Raw genomic sequence first — 24,076 nt, 5'->3', positions numbered from 1 at the left:
TGTACACGATGTAACTTACATAAAGTTATAAACCAACATTACCTCAATTAAAAAAGAGTTTTTTGGACTTCCTTGGTGGTCCAGTGGGTAAAACTCTGTGGTCCCAGTGCAGGGGGCCGGGGTTCGATCCCTGGTCAGAGAACTAGATCCTGCATGCCACAGCTAATGAGTTCACGTGCTGCACCTGAGGCCTGGCACGGCCAAACAAATAGTAAAATATATATATATTTTAAAAATACAGAAAGACCAGAAGGCTTTTAGCTTTTTTTTTAAACCTAAGGGGGAATAAAGAAAGGAAAGAAGGTAAAACCAGTGTGGAGAGTTCAAGAACCACCACTGAGAACTGACTGAGAATTCTTGCCTGTCAGCACTTTTTTAAAAAAACTTCTTTTGAGATATAACTTATATGCTATATAATTCACCCACTTAGGTGTACAACTCAATTGTTGTTAGTGCATTCACAGAGCTGTACAACAATCACCACAATCCATTCTAGAACATTCTCATCATCCTCAAAAACACTATACTCATTATCATCAGCAGTCACTCCCCACTTTGTTTCAACTTCACAAGCTCTGGGCAACCACTGATCTTCCTTCTGTTTCTATGGACTTTCCTATTCCAGACATTTTATACAAATAGACTCATACAGCGTGTGAGTCTTCTTTCCCTTAGCATAATATCTTCAAAGTTCACCTATGCAACAGTATGGGTCAGTACTTCATACTCCTTTATTGCTGAATAATATTCTACACCACATTTTACTCATCTACCCATCAGCAGGTAGGATGGACAGGTAGGTTATTTCTACTTTTTAGCTATCATGAGTAACACTGCTATGAATCTTCATGTATAAGTTTTTGTAAGAACATGTGTTTTCATTTCGTTTAGGCATATATTTAGGAGTAAACACTTGGGGAAGAAAATGGCAACCCACTCCAGTATTCTTGCCTGGGAAGTCAAATGGACAGAGGAGCCTGGCAGGCTATACAGTCCATGGGGTCGCAAAGAGTCGGACATGACTGAGTGACTCAGCACCAATACCAACTAAGAGTAGCACTGCTGGGTCCTATGGTTAAACTGTGTTTAATCTTTTGAGGAACTGCCAGACTTTTAGAGTCAATACAGCTAGCTCCAAGTATTCAAATAACAGTAACTTATACCAGATTAACACCTTGGGGCACCTGAAGTTACTGCCACTTCTCGTACTTTCAAATTGTTTCATGATTTTTAAGTTGGTAGTAAAGAATCATTAACTTTGCCAACAAAGGCCTGTCTAGTCAAAGCTAGTTTTCCAGTAGTCATGTATGGATGTGAGAGTTGGACTATAAGGAAAGCTGAGAGCCAAAGAACTGATGCTTTTGAACTGTGGTGTTGGAGAAGACTCTTGAGAGTCCCTTGAACAGCAAGGAGATCCAACCAATCCATCCTAAAGGAAATCAGTTCTGAATATTCACTGGAAGGACTGATATCGAAACTCCAATACTTTGGCCACCTGATGCGAAGAACTGACTCACTGGAAAAGACCCTGATGCTGGAAAGGATTGAAGGCAGGAGCGGAAGGGGATGACAGAGGATGAGATGGTTGGATGGCATCACCAACTCGATGGACATGAGTTTGAGCAAGTTTTGGGAGTTGGTGATGGACAGGGAGGCCTGGCGTGCTGCAGTCTGTGGGACTGCAAAAAGTCGGATACAACTAAGCGACTAAGCAACAGATTCATAAAGAATCTGTAGGAAAAAATAAAACATGTAGGAGATAGCAGATTAGATAGCAAGCTGGAAAAAGAGAACACTAAACCTTTATTTGCTCCTTGAAAACACTGAAAAGCTTCATGGGACAAACTAGATGCGAAAGCCAAAATTACAGTTATTTCTGAGAAATGAGAAAGAGGTGCTTAACGTCAACCAAGTGCATCTATGTATGAGGATGAGAATGTACGAACGGGAAAGCTATTGACTGAGAGACATTTTTTGCCAACTCTTGCATCCTCTTGAAGTCATGTTGGAAAAGACTTTCTTCTGCGTCTTCCGTCCTCTCACCGTCCAACATTAAATAAAACATTCTGTTGCTCAGCCGTGTCAGCCAAGTAACTTTGGTTCATGTTCCAAAACAGGCTCACCGCCAAACAGTCAGAAAGTGTGTGTTTTTGATAAACATCACAGTTGCCTGAGGCAAGATCATCTTACAAGACTGTCCTAGAGCTCCGTGATCCAATGTGGTTGCTGAGCATTTAAAATGTAGCTAGTTCAACTAAGAAATGATATTTAAACTTTCTATTTAACTTAGATGAATTTTAAATTTAATAACTGAAGCAGTGGAAGTTCTTTTTTATTGATCATATTTACTTTAGATATAATGGGTTAAATAAGACACATTATTACAGTTAATTTCATCTGTTTCTTTTTCCTTTTCTCATGTGGCTATTGTAAAATTTTAAAGTATGCATGTCTCTGTGAATATACTAAAAACCAGTACACTTTAAATAAAGTGAATTTTACAGTATGTAAATCACATCTCGATAAAGTTTTTTTTTAATACATGTGCAGCTCACAATGAATTTCTATTTGACAGTTTCTCCATTGATGAAGGTACCATGAGTCAGTTAAATAATGAGAAAGAACAAAGAGAAAATCACACGTACTTCCCTGTTTGTATAATACCCTTTGTGATAGACCTATTTACAAAACAAGGCCAGTAAAATCTGAAAGCTAGTAACAGAGAAAAGAGAATCATCTGCTGAAGAAATTAACTTCACTAATTACAAGCAACAGCTGTCAGAGTATCAGAAAATATTCCATGAGACCATGGAAAAGGAAAATGGGTTGCAGAGACAAAAAAAAGTATGTGAAGGCCACAGCTACTGTCACAAGGACCAAGAAAGTTCCACAGTAACAATTACCTAGCCAATGTTCAACAAGTATCAGGTGGAGGGACAGAGGACAGAGGGACAAATGGACAAGGAAAACTGGACTAGAAAGATAAAAAGAAAGGATAGTAGGGAAAGAAAAAAGAGAAAGAGATTTAAAACCTTTTTAAAAAGCCTCTACTACACAATCGTAAAAGCTGTTGAAGATAAGTTCAGCTTAACGCATCAGCAGGTCACCTGTCTGGGACCAGAAACATCAGACACAAAGACGTGGGGACAGAACCGACGGGAAAGAGAAGGACCACAGAGAGTATCTATCAGCCTCCGAGTATCTTACGGAGCGTGCAATGCGCTAAAGGCAGGCCACGAAAATCAGGAGGTGTTTGGTAGGAGCTTCAGTGGTTTATCACAGGGTCAGGAAGCAGTAAGTGATAAGAGCTTTCTTATTATTTCAAGACCATGAAGCATTAATGAGACTGAGGCCGAATGAGGCTGCTCCCTCGATGGCCATGCTCTTAGAGAAACTGGTGACTCTCTCAAAAACGCGCTAAGCAGAGGCAGGAAGGCCAGCTCAGCTTAAAATGCATGGCAGGCGAAACAAACTTCATTTAATGGCATGTGTATCCTCTTGAGAAGGAAAACGAAATATTGGCTTACAGTGTGTGGAATTCTCTGGAGTCATAACTTGTCAAATCACTTGTGCTATTTATATAGTAAGAACCTCACAAAATGCTGTGTCAGTAATTGCCATCTTATAAACAGGGCATTAATGCTGGCTGACAATCTCCTTCGGCCTTTATTCGTGGCAAACAGGAGGCTCTGATGGGAACAGCTCTCCCTGAGCACCAGGAACTGCCCCTGCAGAAAGCTATGAGATGAGAACAGAAAGCTAAATGTTCAACTCAACTTGTTAAGGAAAAGTAATAAGGAAAAAAAACACAACCCAGTAACTTTCAACAGAGAATGAGGAGAAAAGTCATTGATTATTAAAATAACAGGGGATGTTGGGGAGGTAAAGGTTGAGGAGAGAGGCTGGAGGACTAAAGCCAGGCAAAGACGAGGAAGAGGACTGAGGCTGGAGTTGGCAGGAGCCGCCCTCCTGTTTACTGTATGTGTGAACTGTTACTGTATTATTACATTGTACGCTATGGTGCTGTAACCATGGATATATTTACTGACAGGTCTGCAAGAATATTATAGAGAGCTTCTCAAGGATGCGTTCCCTGACACCTATATGCACCCTCATAGTACGCGTCACCCTGCTCTGTCTCCTCTGCTGAGCTGTGGGCTTCAGGATGGCAAGGAAAGGGTATGTCCTGCACAGACCATGCAATTTGGGACACAGTTAGTTTAGTTCAATAAATGTCAGCTAAAATACTAGAGAAGGCCATACCACCTGTGTGCTGTCTCACCTGAATGAAGCATGTTATTCGCTCCAGTCAGAGCAATGCCACTTACGGACTGAACTGTCTCCTCCCCTACCCACACCCCCAATTCTCATCTTGAAGCCCTGACCTCCAAGGTGACTGCGTTTGGAGACAGGGCCTTTACGGAAGAAATCTGGGTTAAATGAGGTCATTAGGTGGGGCCCTAAGCCAACAGGACTGGCGTCCTTATAAGAAGAGTAAGAGATACCAGGAGCTTCCTAGGTGGCTCAGTGGTAAAGAATCTACTTGCCAATGGAGGAGACACAGGAGACATGGGTTCCATCCCTAGGTTGGGAAGATCCCCTGGAGGAGGAAATGGCAACCCACTCCAGTATTCTTACCAGGAGAATCCCACAGACAGAGGAGCCTGGCGGGCTATGGTCCAGGGAGTCACCAAGAGTTGGATGCAACCAAGTGACTGAAGAACAACAACAGGAGATACTGAAGCTCTCTCTCCCTCTCTAAGTGTACGCAGAGGACAGGCCCACGGAGTACATGGTGAGGAGGTGGCTATCTACAAGCCAGGATGGGAGGCCCCAGCGGACGGCACCTCGATCTTGGATTCCCAGAATGGCAAGGAAACAAACGTCTGTTGTTTAAGTGACTCAGTCTGTGCCATTTCTCAAGGTGGCCAAAAAACCGAGAGTTCCGCTAGTCTCAACGACAGCTGTGAAGACGCTCCAGCAGGGAGCGCTTTAGCAGTGGATGATAAGATGAAGCCACGTGCTGGAGATCTAGACAAGGTCAGCACGAGTCCGCTGAGGCCAAGAGTAGACTTCTCAGAAGAAGGGAGACTAGCACAGGGTGTGTAAGATACCAGAGCCAGTTAACTATGGCAGATTTCAGAGTCATCACTGTAAGCTAGACTTCTTACATCTTTGCATCTTCTGTACTCATTTCTCCATTGTTCTTAGCACTCAAAACGTTTCCTTGAACTCCCTGCCAATCTCAGTTACGCCAAAGCAGAACCAAGAGAAGATGTTTTCATCTTTTTCATTAAAGGGGAAACAGAGCATCCATGGGGTCAAAATGGTAGAGTAATAACAATTATGTAAGTAAAATTCCAAGTGGAAAGTGAAACTCAGGGTCCCAGAAACTGCAAACATTCAACAAATATTTCTCTCTCTCTCTTTAGTTGCTAAGTTGTGTCCAACTCCTGCGACCCCATGGACTGTAGCCTGCCAGGCTCCTCTGTCCATGGGATTCTCCAGATAAGAATACTGGAGTGGGTTGCCATTTCCTTCTACCAAGCACTTACTGTGCAGCGGACCCTACTCTAACCACTAGGGGTGCAAGAGTGAACCAAACCAACAAAAATCCTTACCCTCATGGAGCTTCCATTCCAACTGGGAAAGGAGCTGTACAGCCGTGCTCAGTCACGTCCAACTGTTTGCAACCCACGGACTGCAGCATGCCTTCCTGTCCTTCATTATCTCCCAGAGTTTGCTCAAACTCATGTCCTTTGAATCAGTGATGTCATCCAACCATCTCATCCTCTGTCGCCCCATTCTCCTCTTGCCCTCAATCTTTCCCAGCATTAGGGTCTTTACCAATGAGTTGGCTCTTCGCATCACTTTCGCATTAGCCAAAGTATTGTAACTTCAGCTTCAGCATCAGTCCTTTCAATGGATAGTCAGGGCTTATTTCCTGTAGGATTGACTGGTTTGATCTCCTTGCTGTCCAAGGGACTCTCAAGAGTCTTCTCCAGCACAATTTGAAAGTATCAATTCTTCAGTGCTTAGTCTTCTTTATGATCCAACTCTCACATCTGTACATGACTACTGGAAAAACCATCACTTGGACTATACAGACCTTTGTCAGCAAAGTGATGTCTTTGCTTTTTAACACACTGTCTGGATTTGTCATAGCTTTTCTTCCAAGAAGCAAGTGTCTTTTAATTTCATGGCTGCAGTCACTGTCCACAGTGATCTTGGAGTCCAGGAAAATAAAGTCTCACTGTTTCCACTGTTTCCCCATCTATTTGTCATGAAGTGATGGGACTGGTCCCATCACTTCATGACAAACAGATGGGGAAACAGTGGAAACAGTGGCAGACTTTATTTTTTGGGCTGCAAAATCACTGCAGATGGTGACTGCAGCCATGAAATTAAAAGACGCTTACTCCTTGGAAGGAAAGTTATGACCAACCTAGATAGCAGATTCAAAAGCAGAGACATTACTTTGCCAACAAAGGTCCGTCTAGTCAAGGCTATGGTTTTTCCAGTGGTCATGTATGGATGTGAGAGTTGGACTGTGAAGAAAGCTGAGCGCTGAAGAATTGATGCTTTTGAACTGTGGTGTTGGAGAAGACTCTCGAGAGTCCCTTGGACTGCAAGGAGATCCAACCAGTCCATTCTAAAGGAGATCAGCCCTGGGTGTTCTTTGGAAGGAATGATGCTAAAGCTGAAACTCCAGTACTTTGGCCACCTCATGCAAAGGGTTGATTCATTGGAAAAGACTCTGATGCTGGGAGGGATTGGGGGCAGGAGGAGAAGGGGACGACAGAGGATGAGATGGCTGGATGGCATCACCGACTGGATGGACGTGAGTTTGAGTGAACTCTGGGAGTTGGTGATGGACAGGTAGGCCTGGCGTGCTGCGATTCATGGGGTCGCAAAGAGTCGGACACGACTGAGCGACTGAACTGAACTGAACTGAATGGGACTGGATGCCATGATCTTAGTTTTTTGAATGTTGACTTTTAAGCCAGCTTTTCACTCTCCTCTTTCACCTTCATCAAGAGGCTCTTTAGTTCTTTTTCACTTTCTACCATTAGTGTGGTGTCATCTGCATATCTGGGGTTATTGATATTTCTCCCAGCAATCTTGATTCCAGCTTGTGCTTCAGCCAGCCTGGCATTTCACATGATATACTCTGCATGTAAGTTAAACAAGCAGGGTAACAATATACAGCCTTGATGTACTCTTTTCCCAATTTGGAATCAGTTCACTGTGCCATGTCTGATTCTAACTGTTGGTTCTTGACCTGCATACAGGTTTCTCAGGAAGCAGGTGAGGTGGTCTGGTATTCCCATCTCTTTAAGAATCTTCCACAGTGTGTTGTGATCCACACAAGCAAAGGCTTTAGCGTCAACAATGAAGCAGATGTTTTTCTGGAATTCCCTTGCGTTTTCTATGATCCAACAATGTTGGCAATTTGATCTCTGGTTCCTCTGCCTTTTCTAAATCCAGTCTGTACATCTGGAAGTTCTCAATTCCAATGAGACGGGAGGCGACAGTAAACAACGAACATAATACATGAGGAAATTATACAGTGTGCTGTTGCTGCTAAGTCGCTTCAGTCGTGTCCGACTCTGTGCGACCTCACAGACGGCAGCCCACCAGGCTCCGCTGTCCCTGGGATTCTCCAGGCAAGAACACTGGAGTGGGTTGCCATTTCCTTCTCCAATATAGTGCATTAGAGGCTGACAGCTGCTATGGACAAAAAGAAGCAGGAACCGTGTGGGGGAAGGAGGGCTCAGGGGAGACTTCGCCGGGAAGGTGACACTTGAGCAAACAAAGAATGAGAATGAGCCCTGCATCCACTTGGGGAGGCAGTGCAGACAGGCAGGTCACGTCTGATATTTTCAAGGAAGTGCAAGAAGCCCAGGTGAGAACGGAGTGACCTATGAAAAATCGGCAGGTGGTCCAAGTTGGGGGTGGGGTGGGGAAGGCGCCTGGGGCAGGCAGTCTTATCACATAGGCTCTTGCAGACCACTAGAAAGACTGAGTTTTACCTTGAATGAACTGAGAAAAATCCTTCATCATCTTACCATTTGCTAAACCTGAGAGGTGATATTTCAATTATCTCTCTTTGGTGGGAGTTTAGTAGCCAAGTCATGTCTGAATCTTTGCGACCCCATAACCCACCAGGCTCCTCTATCCATGGGATTTCCCAGGCAAGAATACTGGAGTGGGTTGCCATTTCCTTCCCTGGATCTTCCCAACCCAGGGATCAAACCCAGGTCTCCTGCTTGGCAGATTCTTTACCAGTGAGCCACCTGGGAAGCTCCATTACTCTCTTTAAGGGAGTAACATTCGCTTAAAGAGTAGACTTCTGAAATTGTGAGATCTTTCTGTATTGCAATGCAGAATTCTAGCCCCTGACAAGACACTCAGACAAAGTCTAGAGGCCACGGCTGAAGTACCAACCCTATATAACCTAGAAACATAATTATGTAGAACAAACACCTATTTAAATAAAAGGGCTATAAATGTACCACATCCTTGGAAGATGTATAGAGAACAACAATTTTGCACATGGAGAAACTGAAGAACAAAGAAAAGATTTACCCACGGATTTCATTTTTAATTAAAAAAAATTTTTGGGAGGTGGCCACATCCCACAGCAAATGGAACCTTAGTTCCTTGACCAGGAATTGAACTGGTGCCCCCTGCATTGCAAGGCAGATTCTCAACCACTAGACCACCAGGGAAGCCCCTATTCATGTTTTTAAAGGAAGCCTGAAAGTGAAATGAGAAGAAAACCACGTGACTGCTCCAAATGACTATATCCTCAAGAAAATGTGGAAAAAGAAAAACCTGGCAGAACACGCATCTCAGAATAAGAGGAAGGGGGAGCCCAGCTCTCAGAAAACACAAACGTAAGATACTCTCACCCAGACCACTCCTTCCTACCATGCCCGTTCATGTTCCCTTTCAAATAAAAGGGCTTCTGTCTAAATGTAAGCTTATATATACACCCAAATCAGGCTCCAACCAAGAAAGCGCACAGGCATATCCTACTGGGAGGTATGCGGCAGCAGTTTACCCAGGGGATAAAGTGAAACATGCACCCATAATGCCCACCCACCTTCCCAATACTAACTCTAATTTCTGATTACTGCATTATTTGTGACCCAAACTAATGGTTACATTTCTAGACATGCTGCAGAGGTATGTGTATGGGGCGGGCGTGGAAGGCATAGAAGAACTATGCATTTTTAAAATCATTATTGAAAATATGAGAAAACAACAGCATTAAAGAAAAATCCAGAGAGAAAAACTATCCAAAAAATCCACTGTCTTAAAACAATCATTTCATTTTGCGTTATTTTCCAGTCTTTGTCCGTATTCATATATATTTCAGAGAGGCAGTGTGCATAAGATTTTGTTCCACTATAAACATGTTCCCACATTTCTACACTCTCCATAATTACTAGTTTTAGTTGCTGCTTAAGACTCGATTGTATTGATGAAACACTGTCCTAAACTTTGGTGGCAGGAAATTATACCGCATTTACATAATAGCACCGGCACCTAAGAATACATCCTTCTTGTCCCCCAAGAAGCTCCAAATGTATCTAAGGCAGAAGCGGAGCAAAAACACTAATGCATTCACCTATTTATTCAACAATTATTTACTGAGTGCTTGCTAAGCATCTGGCGTTAATCCAGACCCTGGGGATGGAGTAGCTAACAAAATAGGCAAAATTCCCTGACTGGTAGGAAAGACAATAAACAAGATCAAATCAAACAGACAGAGAAATTCTTAGAGATATGGACTTTCTCAGGCTATCAAGTGAATGAGGAAGTCAAAACTAAACAAATTCCCACCCTTCTCACTCCTAAGCCTCACAAAGCCACAGCTGCTCCTCACCAGAACATTCAACATAGCCTTCTGACAGCACTAAACCCAGGACCCAGTTTCTTCTAGAACAGGGGTCAGCAAACTTTTTCTATAAAGGGTAAACAGTAAGTATCTGAGGCTTTGCAGGTCACAGGGTGTCTGTTGCAACCACTCAACTTTGCCTCTGTGGGGCGAGAGCAGCTGTGGACCATATGCCCAGGAATGGATGTGGCTGTGTGCCCAGAACTTCATTTACAAAACCCTGGCTGGGAGTAGGACGTGGTCTGCCCACCCTGTTCTGTATGGCTCGAAATGACCACTCAGTACTGTTACCCAGAAAGAGAGGGAAGATACACCTGCCGGCTGCAACAGTACAATTCCATTGACTTTTCCTGCACAGTGACTCACCTCTGCCATTTTATCTCCACGTCCGTCGCTGCAGCCCTAAACCAGACTCATACCACCTGTCACTTACGCATATTCCCTGCTTCTGCAAGAACCGTTCCCCGCAACCTGAATTCCCTTTCTCCCAGTAACAAAATTCTTCCCACTAGAAAAATCTCTCTATAAAATACAGTTCAACTGACTATAAGGAGTCAATATTAGGGACTTACTGTCAATTATTTTACGAGGGATAAAGGCACTGTAGTTATATGCTTCTAAAATGTGCCCCCACTTCTTAGAGATATGTTGAATTTTTACAGCAGAAATCCTATGTCATCTGGGATGTGCTTCAATAATCTGGAGGTGCGAGTAGGGTAGGAGGTGGGGATACAGATGAAACAACCTTGAGCTGATAATGAAGCTGGGAGGTGAGGTCACAGGGATTCATCACGCTTTCTCTACTTTGGTATATTTCTGAAATTTCCCACATCAAGAAGCTGAAAGCAAAAATTCCAGTTCAAATGCCAGGTTCTACAGAGGAATTAATGCCCTCTTCTCCTGTATCACCACAGCATGTACCTCTGTGTGTCGCTCATTCCAACCTGCTTTGCACAACTGTCAGCTGTTTCCACCAAGACAATGAGCTCTTTATGGCCAGGCCTGGATCATACTCATGTTGGTAGTTTTCTGAGCACACTTGACAAATAGTTGACATCTGGTGTTGTCTACAGATGTTATCTTGGGGGGAGGGGGGGGGGAAGACCAAAGAGAAAGAACAATAACTAGAGCACCCTTCACTCTCTCCACACCCCCCCATCAAAGTTAAATCCGAAGGACATTTATCACTTCAACTTTACCACTGACATGGAACTTGTGGGCTAGCCTAGCTTTGAGCTTCAGGAACCCAATCTGAAAGTAGAAAAGAAGAACAATTACCCTTCAACTTTTCAGGAGCCAGTGGGGCGTATGGAGAACAAGATTTTTGTTCCCTAAAAGGAGATGGCATTTTAATTCTCCACTGCTGACTTCAAGGCCACCAGTATTTTAAACATCATCACCATCTTCATCCCAAAGGAACTGGTGTGGTAATCAGCTCTAGAGCCTTGGCAGATTCATTTGTCTGCTCTATTCATTTTGCATCCATTACTTAGCTGTATTACAAATCCGTTCTCTAACATAAAAGGGAAGAGGGGAAAAAAAAAAAACCTTTCTTCAGCCATTCAATGATGTTAATTACCTCATGCAGCCTGGGCTGGTTTGATCTGAGAGAAGAGATTAAGGAAGTTCCCATCAGGCATCTCTGGTTTCAAATTTTCAACGTCTTATGTGTCTCCAAAAGACTAGCAAACTCACACAGCTCTATTTAGCAGAAGGTTCTCTCAGTCTACAACACATAAAATGAAAATAAAAATTCTGCTTCAAGAAAAATGGACAGAACGCAATGCATCAGCTGTAAACACACAGGACCCTGGTGTCATGAAGTCTCCCTCGAACAGCACATATTGGTCAAGCCACAGCTCTCTCTCAAGTGATCACCCATTTCACAGCTCTGTCTGTCAGCCCCAATCCTCTCCTTGGACCAGAGTGCGTGTCCTGTGCCTTCAGATGCCTGGTAGGCAATTTTAATGTACACAGAAACACTCATTTCTCAGACAAAATCCATCAACATGCCTCCCCACAGCATTTTTCCAACCTCCTGTCCCCTTGTGTGGCTCGTTTGGTCTGAGACCCCGAGAATACTGATCGAATACTCCTCTCTCTCTTCCTGATTACTTTTTCCTTAAAGCCTGTCCCTCTCCATTCCTATTTGTTGAGCTTAGTCTCCTATCCTTTCATGGTCAAATAACCAAATCAGAAAACAGAATATGTGCAGCCCTTAAGAAGAACAAAATAGAATAAAATCTCTTGACTTAACAGGAATTCCTCCAAGGTGCTCAATGAGTAAGGATGCAAAAGACAGTTCTAATATGACTCCCTTTGTTAAAAGCTCTCCCCAGTCACTCTATGCATGTGTGTGTGTACATGAGTACGGAGGAAAAACGCATTGTTGTTATTTAGTTGCTAAGTCATGTCTGACTCTTTGGCAACCCCATGGACTGTAGCTGGCCAGGTTCCTCTGTCCATGGGATTCTCCAGGCAACAATACTGGAGTGGGTTACCATTTCCTTCTCCAGGGGACCTTCCTGATCCAGGGATTGACCCCATGTCTCCTGTACTGGCAGGTGGATTCTTTACCACTGAGCCACCTAGGACGTTCCATGGAGAAAACTATAGAAGGATGTAAATACGAGTTAGCTGGTAGGGAGTAATGAAAAATGAGAAGGTGAAGAGCAAGGAGAAAACAAAGGAAGCAAAACACAGAAACAACAGACTTCACGAAACAATACATATATGCTGCTGCTGCTGCTAAGTCGCTTCAGTCGTGTCCGACTCTGTGCGACCCCATAGACGGCAGCCCACCAGGCTCCCCCGTCCCTGGGATTCTCCAGGCAAGAACACTGGAGTGGGTTGCCATTTCCTTCTCCAATGCATGAAAGTGAAAAGTGAAAGTGAAGTCACTCAGTCGTGTCCGACTCTTAGCGACCCCATGGACTGCAGCCCACCAGGCTCATCTGTCCATGGGATTTTCCAGGCAGGAATACTGGAGTGGGGTGCCATTGCCTTCTCGGAAACAATACGTATATATATGTGTGTGTGTATATATATACATACACACACACACACACGTACATGATACGTATCCTATACGATTTCTTTTGTGAATCTAACTAAAAGCATATTCAGGGCTTCCCAGGTGGCACTAGCGGTAAAGGACCTGCCTGCCAGAAGAGGCGATGGCACCACTCCAGTGCTCATGCCTGGAAAATCCCATGGACAGAGGAGTTTGGTGGGCTGCAGTCCATGGGGTCGCTAGAGTCGGACACGACTGAGTGACTTCACTTTCACTTTTCACTTTCCTGTACTGGAGAAGGAAATGGCACCCCACTCCAGTGTTCTTGCCTGGAGAATCCCAGGGACGGGGGAGCCTGGTGGGCTGCCGTCTACAGGGTCGCACAGAGTCAGACAGGACTGAAGTGACTTAGCAGCCGACCCAGGAGACTTAAGAGACACAAATTCCATCCCTGGGTTGGGAAGATCCCTTGGAAGAGGGCATGACGATCCACTCCAGTGTTCTTGCCTGGAGAATCTCATGGACAGAGGAGCCTGGCGGGCTACAGTCCGTAGGGTCCCAGAGAGTCGGACACGACTGAAGTGATTTAGCACACCCGCAAAAGCATAGATAGATACATTTTTTAACTTTTAAACAAAATGAATGAAAAGTACTAAAAAAAAAACTCAACTGCACGAATGAAAGAATCTCTCATTCATTCAGAAAAGATTTTAATATCAATAATTAACTGGTTTTAAAACATGTCTAAAAATTCTTTGATAGTCCTCTCATGAAAAGGCAGAAAACAAAGATCCCCTTGAATATGAGCTGGGTTTAGTGATTCGCTTCTAATGTCCCAAGTCATGTGAGCAAAGGCAATACGGCTTCCACCTGGCTCTCTCTGTCTCTGGTGATGCCAGCCCTGGGAACCCAGACACCTTGGTGTAAGGAAGCCAAACAGCCACACGGGAAGGCCGCCTCTAGGTGTCCCAGCAGCAGCCCAGGCTGTCAGACAGTGAGGGAAAGAGCCTGCGCCAGATCCAGCCCCAGCCTCCAAGCCGCCCAATTAACCTCGAGCGGAGCGGAGTATCTTTGCTGAGCTCAGCTTAAACTGCAGATCTGTGTGCCAAAGAACACTGTTCAAATTTTAAGCAGCTAACTTTCAGAGTGGCTTCTTTTTTTTTTTTTTTTTCACAAAAGAGTAAATAACTGGGACAAATACTATTTAAGATTTTATGGAAAAAAAAAAAAAGATTTTATGGAGTAAACTGGGTTGCTTCTCCCTTTCAACCTCTGCTGTCTTAAGTGTCAAGGTTAAGAAGTCTACTGCCAGGCTCCCTGTTCCCCAACTTCTCCCTGCTAGTGCTCGAGGACCCAGGGTGTGCTGGGGCAGGGTGCAGATATGGCAGAGCGGGGAGAAGGCCAGGGGAGTTGAGAGATCACTTACAATCAGCAAATAAGGAAATATATTGAGGATAATGAAAGCCAGACCTCTCACTCTTGGAAAAGGCACTAGCAAACATGGAAAGGGGCAGGGCTGGAGAGCAGCCTGAGGTATTATATGGGAATTGAAGATGTTAGTTTCAACTCAGGGTATTTTATAGTTTAAAAAAAAAATAAAAATCCAGGTTTTCTACAGAAATAGAGAAACTCTGTGTGTGTGTGTGTGTGTGTGTGTGTGTGTGTGTGTGTGTGTGTGCGTGCGTGCGCGCGTGCGCGGTATGTGCTGTAGATACACACATTTCTAGGCTCCATCTTCTGAGCAGATCTAGAAGCAATGACATCCTGTAACAGTGAGCACCACAAACTCCTGATCTTGGTTTCTAAATGCCAACCTCCACTAACAGAACCAGGACTCCTTAGAGAAATGGCTGATTCCTGGGCCAGGACAGGGGAAACACAAGATAAGCATGGAACATCTTGTTCTAGAAAAATTAGAAGTGTTCAAAGAATACAAAGGACATACAAAAGGGCAACAGCCTGAAACAGCTCTTACTGACCAAATCTGGGGTAGTCTGAGCATCAAAATAAATCATAATACTAGTAAATTACAACACAATGAATAAACCACAAATCCATTAGTCTATACTGAAAGGAAGAAAGAGAGCAAGGGAGGGAGGGAGGGAGGAAGGAAGGAGACGAGAAAGGTTTACCCTTACAACAGAACAGTTTATAAATGTAGAAGGAATAATGGAAACAAAAAAACACCATTTGGCAAACACACAGTTGTTGCTGATTCAGGCAAGACACTAAGGCTGGTAAGTTTGAAGTCTGATGAAAAACAGGATATTGACCTGATCTTAAACTGTCTCCACACAAAATACTCATCAGTTACAAAAAGAAAAACAATGCCTTTACAAGCAGAAAAAGCAGAGATGCCACGCAGACACCAACATGACCAGATGATCAAGGTTAACATCACCAGTAACGGGACTAGTTAACACCATGTGCTCTATGATGGGACGGACTGAGAACATCGAAGCATCACGACCTGAGACCGGGCACGAGGCAACAGTAATAGAGTCAGCTTGCAGATCATCCTCCTGAACATACAGCTGCTGAGGACATGAACGACAAGAAAGAATGGAGGGGTTACCCCAGAGTGGAGGACACGAAAAGACCTGACAACTAGACCCAATGCGTGTTCCATGATGGGATCCTGGGCCAAAACCAAAAGGAGGTGCTGCTGGGCAGCGGGCAAAATGTGAGCAGGGTCTGTGGACTGGAGAGGAGGGTTTTACTGATGCTAACGACCTGCCTAAGAGGGAATGCAGTAGTTATTTAGGAGTGCACTTGATTCAGGGGAATGTTTCGCAAAAGAGGGAATCATATACATAACTTAGTCTCAAATGGCTCATAAAGACTAATTTAGAGAAAGCTGTTCTGTTTTTATAAGAATAGCATAGAATAAATTGTGGTAAAATATAAATATAGATATAAATATAATTAACTGTTAGTTGCTCAGTTGTGTCCAGCTCTTTGTGATCCCCACGGACTGTAGCCTGTCAGGCTTCTCTACCCATGGAATTCTCCAGGCAAGAATACTAGAGTGGGTTACCATTTCCTTCTCTAGGGGATCTTCCAGACCCAGGGATTGAACCCAAGTCTCCTTCATTGGCAGGCAGTTTCTTTACCACTGAGCCACCTGGGAAATCCAGTTAGTCATGCAAATTAAAACCACAAGGAGCGAACATCTCAGATCTGTTCGCATGGCTAAAATTAAAAAAGACTGACAAAATGAAATGTTGGTGGAAGTGTAGAGCACCAGGAACTTCTGTACACTGTTTGTATGAGTTACCTACCGCTGCACAACAATATGACCTCAAATGTGGCAGCTGACAATGACACATGTTAACATCTCACAGTTTCAGTGGGATAGAAGCCCATGTGTGGCTGGGCTGAGTCCTCTGCAAGGTGCCAATCAAGATGCCCACTGGGTCTGTGGTCTCACATGAGGCCTGAGCAGGGCAGGATCTGTATCCAAGCTCACCTGCTTGCTGGCAATGAAGAACATTCAGTTCTTCATGGGTTCCTGAACCGGGGGTCACATTTCCTGCTGCCTGTGGACTTGAAGCTGCCCATGAGGTAACACAGTCACGTCCATTCCATCACCTCTGTCATTTTCTATTAGGAAGGAGCAAGTCACACATCCCACCCACTCTCAAAGGGAGGGGTCACACTAAAGCATAAATACCAGGGGACAGGGATCATGGGGCCACCTTAGAATCTGCCACAGTAAGTGAGAATGTTAAGTGACCACTTCCTTTTATAAACCAGCAGTTTCTCATAAAGTTAAGGATAAACCATTCCACTGCTAAGGATTTACTCACAAAGAAAGGAAAGTGTAACTCCACAAAAGACCTACACACAAACATTCACAGCAGCTTTATAAATAAAAGCCAAAATCTGCCGGGACTTCTTTGGAGGTCCAGTGGTTAAGACTCTGCCTTCCCCTTTTCATGAAGATGGCGCCGAAGGCGAAGAAGGAAGCCCCTGCTCCTCCTAAAGCTGAAGCCAAAGCAAAGGCCTTGAAGGCCAAGAAAGCAGTGTTGAAAGGTCCACAGCCACAAAAAAAAGAAGATCCGGACGTCGCCCCCCTTCCGGCGGCCCGAAACACTGCGGCTCAGGAGGCAGCCCAAACATCCTCGGAAGAGTGCCCCAGGAGAAACAAACTTGACCACTATGCCATCATCAAATTCCCCCTCACCACCGAGTCAGCCATGAAGAAAATAGAAGACAACAACACACTGGTATTCACTGTGGATGTCAAGGCCAACAAGCACCAAATTAAACAGGCTGTGAAGAAGCTCTATGACATTGACGTGGCTAAGGTCAATACTCTGATCAGGCCTGATGGAGAGAAGAAGGCATATGTTCGACTGGCTCCTGACTATGATGCTTTGGATGTTGCCAACAAAATTGGCATCATCTAAACTGAGTCCAGCTGGCTAATTCCAAATATAAAAGTTTTCACTATAAAAAAAAAAAAAAAGACTCTGCCTTCCAATGCAGGGGGCACGAGTTCAATCCTTGGCTGGGGAATTGAAAATCCCACACGCTTCATGGTGCAGCCAATAAATAAGTAAAAATAAATAAATTTTTTAAATAAAAGAAAAAAAAACTACTGCAAACATTTTTCCATCAGGAGAAGAACAGATAAATAAATTCTAATATTTGCTTCAATGAAATACTACCTGGTAATAAAAAAGAATGAACCACTAACACACAATGTGGATGCATCTGGAAAAAGAAGGTTAACACAAGAATATGTAGTCTATGATTTCACTTATATGAGACTCAGGAACAGGCAAACATAATCTATGACACTATAAACCACAGCAGTAATTGCCTATGAGAGGTGGGGACTGACTGGAAGTGATACAGACGTTCTTGATTAAGGTGCTGGTTACATGAATGTATATTTTTGTCAAAGCTCATCCAAGTATAACCCCAAGATCTGTACAATTCACTACATTCAAATTTTAACTCGATTTTTAAAAATGTTTAAGTGCATATTAATAGAAAGTGAAAAAAGTGCAGCACAGTAGCTTAGAGTATAGGTTCTGGGGCCAGACTGCCAGGGTCTGAACTCCGGCTATGTCGCTTTCCTCAGCCAGTTACCTGACCCTCTGCACACTTCCACCTGTCCGACAATTGAACGAACCGGCACTCGGACAGCACTTAGCGCAGCACCCAGTACATATTACGCTTCCAGTTAACAGTAGCTGTCATCAAACAAACCTAAAAAAGATGACTATGAATGCTTGGGAAATCGAAACGTTGGCCAGGAAAGGCAAATCATAGTTGGCGACGAAGCACAACAGTGACTTTCCTTTCTAGAATCATAATAACACAAGCCCTGAAGAATCGTCTGACCAAAATTACAATTTTACTGGGAGAATGAGGTGATGGTGAACAAGCTAAACCATCTTCCACATCTGGAATTCACCAGATAATAGCCAAAGACGGCTTTTGAAAGAAGCCTAAGAGCTGCTTGACTCTCTTAAAATATGTGCATAACTTTGACTAGAAATAAATACGACAACTAGGGAAAACAAACTAGTAAGGGGAAGTGGACGAGTTAAAAAATAAAACCAGACTGGAAAATAATCAAATGCTGAAACTTCAAGTGAAACCAAAATGTAATTAAAACGAGCATCTGAGGACTTCTCTGGCGGTCGGTCCAGGGGTTAAGACCCCATGCTTCCACTGCAGGGGTCATGGGTTCGATCGCTGGTCAGGGAACTTAAGATCCCGCCTGCTGCGAGGTGTGGCAAAATACATAAAAAAATAAATAGAAAGCAAGCACCTGTGTGTATGAGAAGGTGCACTCCAGAGGCAATACTAACTACAGAGACTTAAGGTCATGGGGGAAGTGAGGAGATTACACTGTAATTCAGTATCATACGAGTATTAAGTCTATTCCTTATTAAAACTGCATAGATAGAATCCTTCTTCTCTCACAACATTCCAAAATCTTATCACCTTTCCATCCAGTAACAGGCCAGGGATTTCTCAATCCTTTGGCTGGAAGCCCAGGGTTATAGTGTATTAATATGCATGAAAATTTGACTATAATAATGTCTCACCTAAATTCACATGGAAACTTTCAATGAGGAACATAAAATTTGCTTAAATTCTACCAGAATACTCCCAGCATTTCTAAGCAGTAAGCTGACAAAGGAAATGCAAAGTGAGTGGTTTGCTTACTTTCTTTTTGAAAACCAGAATTAAGACATAGGAATCCCAGCAGAGTAGTATTCTTGCTGCCTTCCTATAAACACACGCCTTTTAAAAACCAAACACCACTTTCCATAAACAAGTTATCTCTAAAGTGACCACACTCATAGAACCCCAGACTGGGCGGATTCACACTTCAAGAGACTTCACCTTGGTAATCACGCCTACAGCCCCAGCAAAAACCAGGCAGCAAACTCACAGACAAACTCAAGGGCTTTTCTAAATCTTCTCGAAGATTTAGAAGGTATCTACAGATTGCTCATCTGTTCTTCCCAACACCCCTAGGTAGTCAGCTCGACAGTCATTTTTACTTCTGCCCATTCTGATGAGATGGAGACTCAAATAGTAACAAATCACAGCTGTTGTTCAAGGCAGGACTTAACTCTTCTGGCTCCAAGTCCAGTGTTCAATCCACTCTACCAGTCTATCTATATAAATAGGAGTCTGTGAAGATTAAGCATTTGCTAATTTTTAAGGTCTAGATTAGGGATGACATCATTAAAATTGCTGGCTTATTTTAGGTCTCTTCCTAAAACAAAAAAGTCAAACCCACTTACTTCATGGACTATCATAACTGGAATATAATGGTGGTGACATGTCCCCAGGGGGCCTTCTGGATTGTCACAGGGATTAAGGACTCCACTGACGTTCAGTGGTGGAAAAAAACAAGAATACCAGGCCTCCTCCGACCCACAATTCCTTTGAGTCCTGCACAGTTAAGAAATGACTACCTTTCTACACAATTTCCGACATTCATGTAAGTGGAAATGTTCTAACCAGGGGCAGAACCAGGTCTTCTAGGGCCAAAGTTTATACAAGCTGGAGGGTCCTCTAAAGGAAAGCACACAAAATCACGGTTAGAGCTCAGATTTCACAATATTAAATACATTAGACTAGATGAAAGATTTGCAATACTTCTATCTTAAAAGTGCAAAATCAATGGAAGAAGATCTAAATATTTGAATGGAAGGACATGACACATCCATGGATTGGAAGACCCAATACTTTAAAGATTTCAGTTCACTCCAAGTTAATCCACAGAGCAATGCAATCCTAATAAAATTCTCAAAAAAAAAAAAAGAATTCAGGGAAATTGAAAAATTGATTCTAAAACGTTTAAGGGAAGAAAGAGCAAAAATCGGTCAAGGCAATCATGAAGAAACACACAGCTCAAGACTTCCATCACTCAGTAACAGGCCTACTGTGAGGATGGAGGAACAGAGACGGGGACACTGGTACAGGCATACACGACCTGACTGACCCTACAGACGGAAAGTCTAAAAATAGGCTCACACGTGAGCTGTCACGTAATTTACAATCAAGGTGACACACAGTGGAAAAGATGGTCTCTTTTTCAGTTTAGTTTTATTTTCAACTTTAATATAATAAGCTTCGCCCATTTCGAGAGTACAGTTTCATGAGTTTTGACAAATGTGTAAGCACCATCATAATCAAGACAGAACATTTCCATTGAAAAGATGATCTTTTAAATAAACGGTGGAAGGTTAATGGAAGATCCCTGTGGGAGGAATGTATCTTAACCCTTCACTTCACACGTAGACCTCAATTTCAGATGAACCGTAGATCTAAACGTGAAAGGAAAAATAATACAGCTTGAGAAGAAAATATTAGAGGATATCTTCATGATCTTGAATGGACTATGATTTCTTAAATAGGGGACTTCCCTGGTACCTCAGTAATAATGAATCCACCTGCCAATATAGGAGACATGGGTTCGACCTCTGGTCCGGGAAGATCCCACCTGCCTTGGAGCAACTAAGCCTGTGGGTCGCAAGGGCCTGTGCTCTAGAGCCCAGGAACTGCAACCACCAAAGCCTGCATGCCTAGAGTCCGTGCTCTGCAACCAAAGAAGCCGCCACGATGAGAAGCCTGCACATCACAACTACAGAGTAGCTCCCACTTGCCACAGCTAGAGACAAGCCTGGGCAGCACAAAGACCAAGCACAGTCAAGAATAAACGAATAGATAAATTTTTAAAATTAAAAAAAAAAAGATTTCTTAAATAGGGCAGCAAAGACACTAAATATAAAGGAGAAAATGTATAAATTGGGCGGATTTAAGATTAGGAACTTGTGTTCACCAAACAACCACTGAAAGAGTAAAAAGGAAACCCACAGAGTAAGAGAAAATATTTGTAAGAAAAAGAACTCCTACAAGTCAATAAAAAACAGACAACCCGATAAAAAAATGGGCGAATGACCTGAACAGACAGTTCATAAAAGAGGATACCAGACAGTTGGAAAGCTTAGAAAAAGGTTCTCAACATCATCAGGGAAATGCAAATTAACACCATGGGGGCAACTTCCAGAGCAGAACAACTAAAATGAAATGCCAACAGCAACTGATGCTGGAGACATGGCCCACCTGGAACTCACACGGCCCATTAATTCCACTCCTGGTTATCTACTCCAAAGAAATGAAACAAACTGTACGAGGGTGCTTATCACCTCCAGCAAATGGGTAGGAATGGCCACAGTAGCCCTATACACGACATGGGAAATCTCCCACATGACTAGCCCAGTGATTACATAACTTGAGATACATTCAAACAATGGAATACAATATAGCAACAAAAATATATGAGCTGCAACCACAGGCAAACAAACATTATGGTGAGCAAAAAAAGACATGATACATAAATTGGTGCAGCTGCTATGGAGAACAGTACGGAGGCTCCTTGGAAAAACTAAAAACAGAAGACCCATACATATGATCCAGCAATCCCACTGCTGGGCATATACCCTGAGAAAACCATAATCCAAAAACACACATGTACTCCAATGTTCACTGCAGCATTATTTACAACAACCAGGATATGGAAGCAACCTAAATATCCATCGACAGATGAATGGATAAAGAAGATGTGGTACATATATACAACAGGATATTACTCAGCCATAAAAAGGAACGAAATTAGGTCACTTGTAGAGATGTCGATAGACCCAGAGACTATCAAACAGAGTGAAGTAAGTCAGAAAGAGAAAAACAAGTATTGTATGTTAATGCATATATGTGGAATCTAAAAAAATGGTGCGGATGAACCTATTTCCAGGGCAGGAATAGAGATGCAGACATGTGGACACAAGGGGAGAAAGGGAACAGGGAGGGACCGCCGGGGAGATCAGGACTGATATATTAATACCTACACTACTTCTGAACCGTGGTGTTGGAGAAGACCTTGAGAGTCCCTTGGACTGCAAGGAGATCCAGCCAGTCCATTCTAAAGGAGATGAGCCCTGGGATTTCTTTGGAAGGAATGATGCTAAAGCTGAAACTCCAGTACTTTGGCTACCTCATGTGAAGAGCTGACTCACTGGAAAGACTCTGACGCTGGGAGGGATTGGGGGCAGGAGGAGAAGGGGACGACAGAGGATGAGATGGCTGGGTGGCATCACCGACTCGATGGACGTGAGTTTGAGTGAACTCCGGGAGTCGGTGATGGACAGGGAGGCCTGGCGTGCTGCAATTCATGGGGTCGCAAAGAGTCGGACACGACTGAGCGACTGAACTGAACTGAACCATGTCTAAAACAGATAGCTAGTGGGAACCTGGTGTATAACACAAGGAGCTCAGCTCGGTGCTGTGATGACCTAGAGGAGTGGGACAGGGTCGGGGGGAGAAGGTCCAAGAGGGAGGGGATACATGCACACATACAGCCGATCCACTTTGTTGTACAGCATAAAGTAATATAACATTGCAAAGCAATTACACTCCAATTTTTCAAAAAGTGGCAGCATTTGGAACATGCAAAAAAAAAAAAAGAGTGAACCAAAGCAGGCAGAACTAACTTACGCATTTACAAGTTAGGATGTTAGTCATCTTTGGTACGGGCAGAGGCGGACAAGGTAGTGTTTTGGGCTGCTGGTAATGTGTTGTTTCCTGAAATGGGTGCTAATTTTGCAGGTATGTTCAGTGTGTAAAAACTCATCAACTGTACTGATGATGTGTATTCTTTTCTAAGGACTACCATACGTTATACTTTTTCAATAAAAAGGTTTTTTTAGTCAGGTATAGGGCCATGGAAGTAGCCCGCACACATAAAGGGCCTTGAAGCTTAAGTTTCATTAGCTTCATAATACATTTGCCTTTGGTGTCTCCAGACATACACGTATGAAAATAAAAAGCAGTTTATAATGTTCTAAGCCTAAGATTTAAATAGATTTTACATAGAAGCTTCACTAATTTTCCACCAATCAATATACACTGAATTTTCCAGAAATGTAACCAATGTAACTACTGTAAATAAAGACTGTATTTTGTTTTGTGTATAATCTGATGAAGATTTATTCACCACTTTAGAAAACCATGTCACCAGTGATATAGCCACGTATCATGAGGTCCCCACAGGGTACACTGAATCAGTCTCTACTTACAGGTGCCGCATCCACAGCCCATGTGCAAGCAGGTGACAGCAATGGTTTCCAACATGCGGTGAACACTTACCCATGTCTCCGGAGAATCTACATATAGAAATGCTTGCTGTATTACAGGACAGCTTTCCTTGTATGTTTCCTTTATATTGCAGTTAAGACACTGTACACATGTTGATAAATCTTATTATCTGGGAAATTTCATTTCAGGATAGAAAAGGGGCCATAAAATCTGAAGTGTTGAGAACCAGTTGCAAACCATCAAATAACTGTAAAGAGAATCCTAATTCTTGCATTTGATAACTGTTCTTTTATACTACTCACATTACCTAAATCACAAGTAAAGTACTTATCTAGAACGTTTAAAAAAAAAAAAAAAGAAAAACTCAGCTACCATTTTCAACAGTAATTACCTAAATGTATCTATTATAAATATTACCTAGACATGGTGAGCAGAACAAGAGGGAAACAGGAGTTCAAACTACAAGATCTAACTGAGCCCTTTTCCTTTTAAGTCAGCAAGATCCAGTATGGCATTCGCAAGCA

The 24,076-nt window shown here is 43.1% G+C and overlaps 1 protein-coding gene, 1 long non-coding RNA gene and 1 pseudogene across 2 annotated transcripts in view; 1 reads left to right on the top strand and 2 right to left on the bottom strand.

Moving 5' to 3' along the window:
* Window positions 1–24,076, bottom strand: part of PACS1 (phosphofurin acidic cluster sorting protein 1) — a 149,795-nt gene that overhangs the window by 111,330 nt on the left and 14,389 nt on the right. The gene's annotated exons all lie outside the window — the stretch shown is intronic.
* On the bottom strand, window positions 1,983–11,594 carry LOC132344208 (uncharacterized). The gene is made up of 2 exons (XR_009493369.1): window positions 11,487–11,594; window positions 1,983–11,158 (listed from the first exon to the last, which is right to left on the bottom strand). It is a non-coding gene; the product is annotated as an uncharacterized lncRNA (long non-coding RNA).
* On the top strand, window positions 16,851–17,405 carry LOC789018 (large ribosomal subunit protein uL23-like; annotated as a pseudogene).

Source organism: Bos taurus, chromosome 29 (genome assembly GCF_002263795.3).
Source record: "Bos taurus isolate L1 Dominette 01449 registration number 42190680 breed Hereford chromosome 29, ARS-UCD2.0, whole genome shotgun sequence".
In the NCBI taxonomy this organism is placed as follows: Eukaryota; Metazoa; Chordata; class Mammalia; order Artiodactyla; family Bovidae; genus Bos; species Bos taurus.
The sequence above is the reverse complement of the archived record's forward strand: the minus strand, read 5'-3'. Positions and strand labels throughout refer to the sequence as shown.